Source organism: Martes martes, assembly GCF_963455335.1.
Source record: "Martes martes genome assembly, chromosome: 8".
Taxonomy (NCBI): domain Eukaryota; kingdom Metazoa; phylum Chordata; class Mammalia; order Carnivora; family Mustelidae; genus Martes; species Martes martes.
This window is the reverse complement of record NC_137895.1, coordinates 66,126,658-66,133,043: the sequence shown is the minus strand read 5'-3', so window position 1 is coordinate 66,133,043 and position 6,386 is coordinate 66,126,658.

Here is a 6,386-nt window from a genome sequence, read left to right as displayed (position 1 = left end):
TGTACACTCACATGGAAAGAATCAATACCTATTAAGAGGCTGTAGCAGTGATTTAAGTAGAGGAGAAAAGGTTAAAGTGTTTTTTTCCACACTTGATGTGAGAGGGCTTGATGGTTGTTTTCCAGTCTAGATTATCCTCCTCCTCTTTTGTAATAGAATCCCTGAGTTTTTGCAGGCCACAAAAGCTGAAGAGGGCATATCCCAGGTTCCCTTGTAGCTAAGCATGGCTGTGTGGTGTGGCAAAGTTCTAGTCAATGGGATGTGAACTGAAGTGAATGTATGCCTCTGTGCCTCCACTTAAAAAGAAGAGGTATTACCTTCTTTTCCTCCTTTCCTTTTTTCTTCCGGTTAGAATGTAGATGTGATGGCAGGATCTGGAGCATGTTAATTGGACCACACAAAGAAAGCCATGTGTTAAAAATGGGAGAGTAACAAGATGTAAGAAGGGTGGATTGGATCTCTGTGGAGCCACCATACCAGCCCTGGGTTACTATGCTTATGTTTGCATGTGAAATAGAAATCAAGACCTCTCCTATTTAAGCCATTACTGTTTTCCAGGCTTTATTAAAATGGCTGAAACTGGTGTCCTAACTAACACAGGTTGTACAAAAGCAATTAAGCAAGGTTGAATACAAAGGTTTTGTGGCGAATGGATAATGAACATATTCTGGAACATGTAATTTGCCTGTGGGACATCTATGTGCATATCTCGTAGGCAGCTATTAAGTGAATTCTGAGCTCAAGAGATAATTCTGGGCTGGAGAGTTAAAAAAAAAAAAAAACAAACTTCCATGGGATCAAAGGTAGATAATATGAATGAATTTTGTAGACATGTAGGGTGTATTCATGTAGAGTGAGCAAGAAGACCTTATACAGAAGACATCAGTGTATTCAAGAATCATTTGCATTAAGGAGATAAAGTCTGTGGAGAGTAGAAACAATTACCCACAGAAAATGGCTAAATCTGAGTGAGAAGTGAACAAAGGATGGAAACTCGGAGACAGCCAACTGAAGCAGAAGGTAAAGGAAGAAGACTCTAAATTGGAATGAAGACCACAGAATGGTCTGAAGAGTCAGACAATCAGCAGAGCATACTTTTGTGGAAGTTGATGGGAGAGTGAATTTCTATAAAGACACAGTGACTGGTAGTCTCACATGCATGTATATTTCAGTCAATACATATAATTGGGAACTATCTTATACTTACATGTAGTGATTGTAAAGCATATTTTTGTCACTACAGATTGTTAACAGTAAGTCTTTATGTTATTATAAACTTGGGGAACATGTTGCCTCTGCAATAGATAATCATATAGACATCAAGGATTCATAACATTTTACTGGAAAACAAAGAGCATGCCATTGTTCATACTTGTAACAAGAGTCATATAATCCATATTTCACTCAGGAGCCTGAGCATCAAGTATTTTCATAAGAACCTAGATTCAGGGGGATCTCATAAACCTAATTTTGCCAAAAAAACAAAAAAAAACCCAAAAAAACAAAACAACTTTGTTAAGGTAAAAGCTAATTTAATTGTTGCTTTATCTTTAGTATTATTATTATCTAAAGGCATTATTAACATTTATTACATTGTAATCTTTGGTAGAAAAATTAGACAAACTATTATAATTATGTTGGGGTTTAAGATACACATCTTAATGGGCCACTGGGTGGCTCAGTCAGTTAAGCATCTGCCTTTGGCTCAGGTCATGATCCCAAGGTCTTGGGATTGAGCCCAACATCTGGCTCCCTGCTCAGCAGGGAGCCTGCTTCTCCTTCACCCTCTGCTTTCCCCCACCCACCCGCCTGTGCCCACAGGCTCTTGCTCTCTCTCTCAAAAACAAAACAAAACAAAAACAAAAACAAACAAACAAACAAAAAAACACATCTTAAGCAAAGATTCTGATAAAGGTATTACAATCTTAAAATCATACAAAATCCTATAATGTGAATAACAGGCAAAACCATGCCTTAGCTTTTAGTGAGTTTACTTTTTCCCCTCAAAAGCAATGGGTTTGTGGCTTATTGCCAGAAACAGACTTAGACATGGCAGGTTTGATACACCCTGCGCCTTAATATCCTTATAAATATACCTTTGAACTTGGAAAATTATTATCAAAGCAAAAATTGACTTAGTCTTTAATTTATTTATAATTTACATTGCTGCCAAGTACTCATCAATTGACAGTATAAGAAATGCACAGGCAGAGTCAGACTCTTAATAGAGATAACTTTCTTTCAGTTGTTGGGATGATTTTTTTCCTCCTGTGCTAGGTTAAAGTTTGATATAAGGACACAACATTGTCTTTATCATTAGAATTATTTGATATCCAAGACTTAAAGGAAGAGAAATAAATGGAAGCGTCTTCCACTGTTCATATGTAATACTTGGCTTTTCCTGGTCAACTTGAGTGATCAGACTCTCAGGAGAATGTTGAGTGGGGTTCCATCACGTTCTTTTAAACTCCATTTCTCAAACTTCAGAGTTTTCTCATGATATGTTAATTTTGTGGTGCACCAAAATTTTTGAAAAAGTTTAATTTAAACTCAATTTATCTTTGTTGCAGCAGCCTTGCATGGCTTCCTGCCCAGAGTATTGCTTGCTCCATCTGCAAAAGTGGTAGAGCAACTTCTAAGGAAGCAATATAATGGTTTAATATAGATGCAAAACCTAGCTCACTTTTAAATTTTTCAATATCATCATAAAAAGTAGTGTTTAGCAGCCAGAGATGTGATATATAAGCACTGGGAATTGTGTGAATAATCTAGGTGTTAGAATTAATCCAAAATATATAAAATATTCCCAGCATTGATTTTTAATGTTTTTAGAAAATTTAATTCCCCTGACTTTTTAATTTTTTTTTATAAGATATAATGAAGAGTACAGGAAGTCGAGTGGACACATGTGCTTTCCATCTACAGTCATGCCATCTCTGAGTTATTATTTTGAGATCACAGGTAAAGGCAACTGATTATGTAAATTAGTTTTTATCAACTTACTGTAATGATTACATGGATGAAATGATGGCTTTTCTTGTGTCTCTTTCTGGCTTGGGATTTCTTTTGTGTATTAGGCACTGAGATAATAATAGGAGAAGTTCATATTTTTTAATGACATACAATATAGTTGACATACAATATTATATTAGTTTCAGGTGTGCAACATAGTGATTCAACATTTATGTACATTACAGAATAATCAGAACAAGTCTAGTTACCATCTGTCACCATACAAAGTTATAATATTATTGGCTATATTCCCTATACTGTACTTTATATCCTCATGACTTATGTATTTTATAACTAGAAGTTTGTATCTCTTTATCTCCTTCAATTATTTAGTCTATGTCCTCACCCCCAACCCTCTGGCAACCACCAGTTTGTTCTCTATATTTGTGAGAGTGTTCCTGTTTTGTTTTTAGATTCCATATATAAATGAAATCATATGATAATTGTTTCTCTGTCTTACTTCATTTAGCATAATGCCTTCTAAGTCTATCCACATGGTGCAGATGGCAAGACCTCATTCTTTTTTATGGCTGAATAATATTCCATCATATATGTATATCACATCTTCTTTATCCACTCATCTACTTATGGATAGGTTAGGTTGTTTCCATACTCAGCTGTTGTAGATAATGCTGCAACAAAATGGGGCTGCATATATCTTTTCAAATTAGTATTTCCATTTTTTCTTCCTGATACCCAGAAGTGGAATCACTGTACTTCTATTTAACTTTTTGAGGAACTGCCATACTATTTTTTACAGTGACTATACCGATTTACTTTCCCATCAAGAGTACATGAAGGTTTCTTTTCTCCATCCTCACCAACACTTGTTATTTCTTATCTTTTTGATGCTAGCCATTCTGATATGTGTGAAGTGATATTTCATTGTAGTTTTGATTTGCAAATTTCCCTGATGATTGGTGATGTTAAACACTTCTTCATATGTTTGTTGGAAATCTCTATGTCTTTGAAGAAATGTCTATTCAGGTCATTTGTGAAGGTCTATTCTGCATATATATATATATATGATATATATATATATCATATATATATATATATTTTGGTATTCAGTTGTACAGGTTCTTTATATATTTGGATATTAACTCTATTAGATATATCATTGGCAAATACCTTCTCCCATTCAGTAGATGGTTTACTTTGCTGTGCAAAAGCATTTTCTTCCCCCAAAGCTTTTTAGACATTAAGGGAGTGATTCTTGCCCAGTTATTAATCAACCCAAAATGTGCAAACCAAAATGGTGGCTAATAACAACGTGCAAATGAGTGTGAGGTTAGGGATCATGTATCTCCGATATAATGGAGATTTCATAAAAGGGATAGATGCTGCATAGAATTCAAAGGAGACCTGATTAAAGGAGGGGCCAGTAAAGGCTTATTAAAGACTTTCACAGTTTACTCTTCCCATCTTTTATATATAATGTTATAAATATAAGTTTGAAATAGTTTCCATTGGCTTAACATGAAAGCTGAGTATCATATGAATCTTAAAGAACTGCTCTCAGGGACAGTATATCATTTTCAATCTCACTCTGGCATGAACATTGACAAAGGGAAAGGGAAGAAGGTGGAAAAGTTATTATCCATCTTAGGAAAATGACAACTCATTTTCTGACATTTAATATGAAGCTAAAGATACAAAATCTTTCTATGAGTTAAAACACTTGGGACTGAACATAACAGAAAACCCAATTTAAATTGGATTAAATAATAAATGAAAATTGTTTAGATAAATGAAAAATCCCATGGAGGTGAGAGAAGCTTTAGAACTGATTTAATCAAAGCTTCAGCTCCATTTCTCTGAATTATATCAGCTTTGTTTTACAATCTGTATCTGCTTTTATCCTCAGACTGGTGTCCTTCATGGTCACAAGATGACTGTTAAAAGCGGGAGGAATTGGGGTGCCTGGGTGACTCAGGGTGTTGAGCCTCTCTGCCTTTGGCTGGGGTCGTGGTCTCGGGCTCTGGGGATAGAGCCCCGCGTCAGGCTCTCTGCTCGGCGGGGAGCCTGCTTCCCTCTCTCTCTCTCTGACTGCCTCTCTGCCTATTTGTGGTCTCTCTCTGTCAAATAAATAAATAAAATCTTTAAAAAAAAGCGGGAGGAATTACATGCTTCTTCACTATATCCTCAGGAAGATAGAGAGTTCCTTCTAACAACCACTAAACAATGGTCCTGAGTTTTGTGCTTGTTGGATAATCTCTGATTCTTCTGGTTAGGTTAATGCTATGATTGACATAGGACTGGGTCTGCCTGCCCCCAGTAACTGTGGCAAGTTTGGGAATAACTTCTAGCTTAAACTGATCAGGACTAACATTGGAAAAGTTTAAGGCTAATCTCACCCAATATACCTGAATGGTACACCATGGGGAAGAGTGAAATTCATTTCTGGGTAACAACTACCCATCCACTGTAGGGTACCCTTTTGCTGACCAACCATTGTAATTAGTAACTGTAATTATTATTTTTTTTAATATTTTTATTTATTTATTTATTTGACAGAGAGAGAGAGAGATCACAAGTAGGCAGAGAGGCAGGCAGAGAGAGAGGAGGAAGCAGGCTCCCTGCTGAGCAGAGAGCCCGATGCGGGGCTCGATCCCAGGACCCTGGGATCATGACCCGAGCCGAAGGCAGAGGCTTTAACCCACTGAGCCACCCAGGCGCCCCTAGTAACTGTAATTATTGACCATCATCTTTCTGTCTCTCCAAAGCGTTTTAGCTTCATCTGGAGTTCCTTATGTTCGAGCAACCAGTGACGAGTTACCTACTCCCAACAAATGCAAAATGCAATGGAAGAGAGAGGACAAAGTAATTGCAATGAAAACTTCCAAATAAAAAGAGTACACCTGGAAAAAATACATAGTAGTCACTGATCCCTGTCATACTCTTCAGACAGGAATAGTGAGGACTCCTGGATGGCAAGGGTATGGGTTCTTTGGGCAGGTACTTTCTGCTTTCAGTGTCTTTTATGGTCCCATCTGAGCAGGTCACTGGGGAAGAAGCACTTTTCAAGAGGTTACCCTATTTTGGCAGCTTATTTCCTATTAGGTTGAATGTAGAAGTCTGAGGATTGTCTTAAGATTAAATAGTCAATCTATTATCAGTTAGGCTTGAGGTTTATAAAACAATATATTTTCCCATTAATATTAGGTTTTTGAACTTTTTCCTTCTTGTTACTTCTATAGGCAATTGACCATGCCTGGTCCAACTTTTGTATCCTGGAAATTCTCTTTCCTAGTAGCCCTTCATACTCTTGTCAGTCTGAATTTAGTTTAATGGCCCATCCTGAGATCTCAGTTTAATGGTGTCTGTACTGGGAATATTCTAATTATGAACTTGCAGTGGGGGATGGGGGAAGG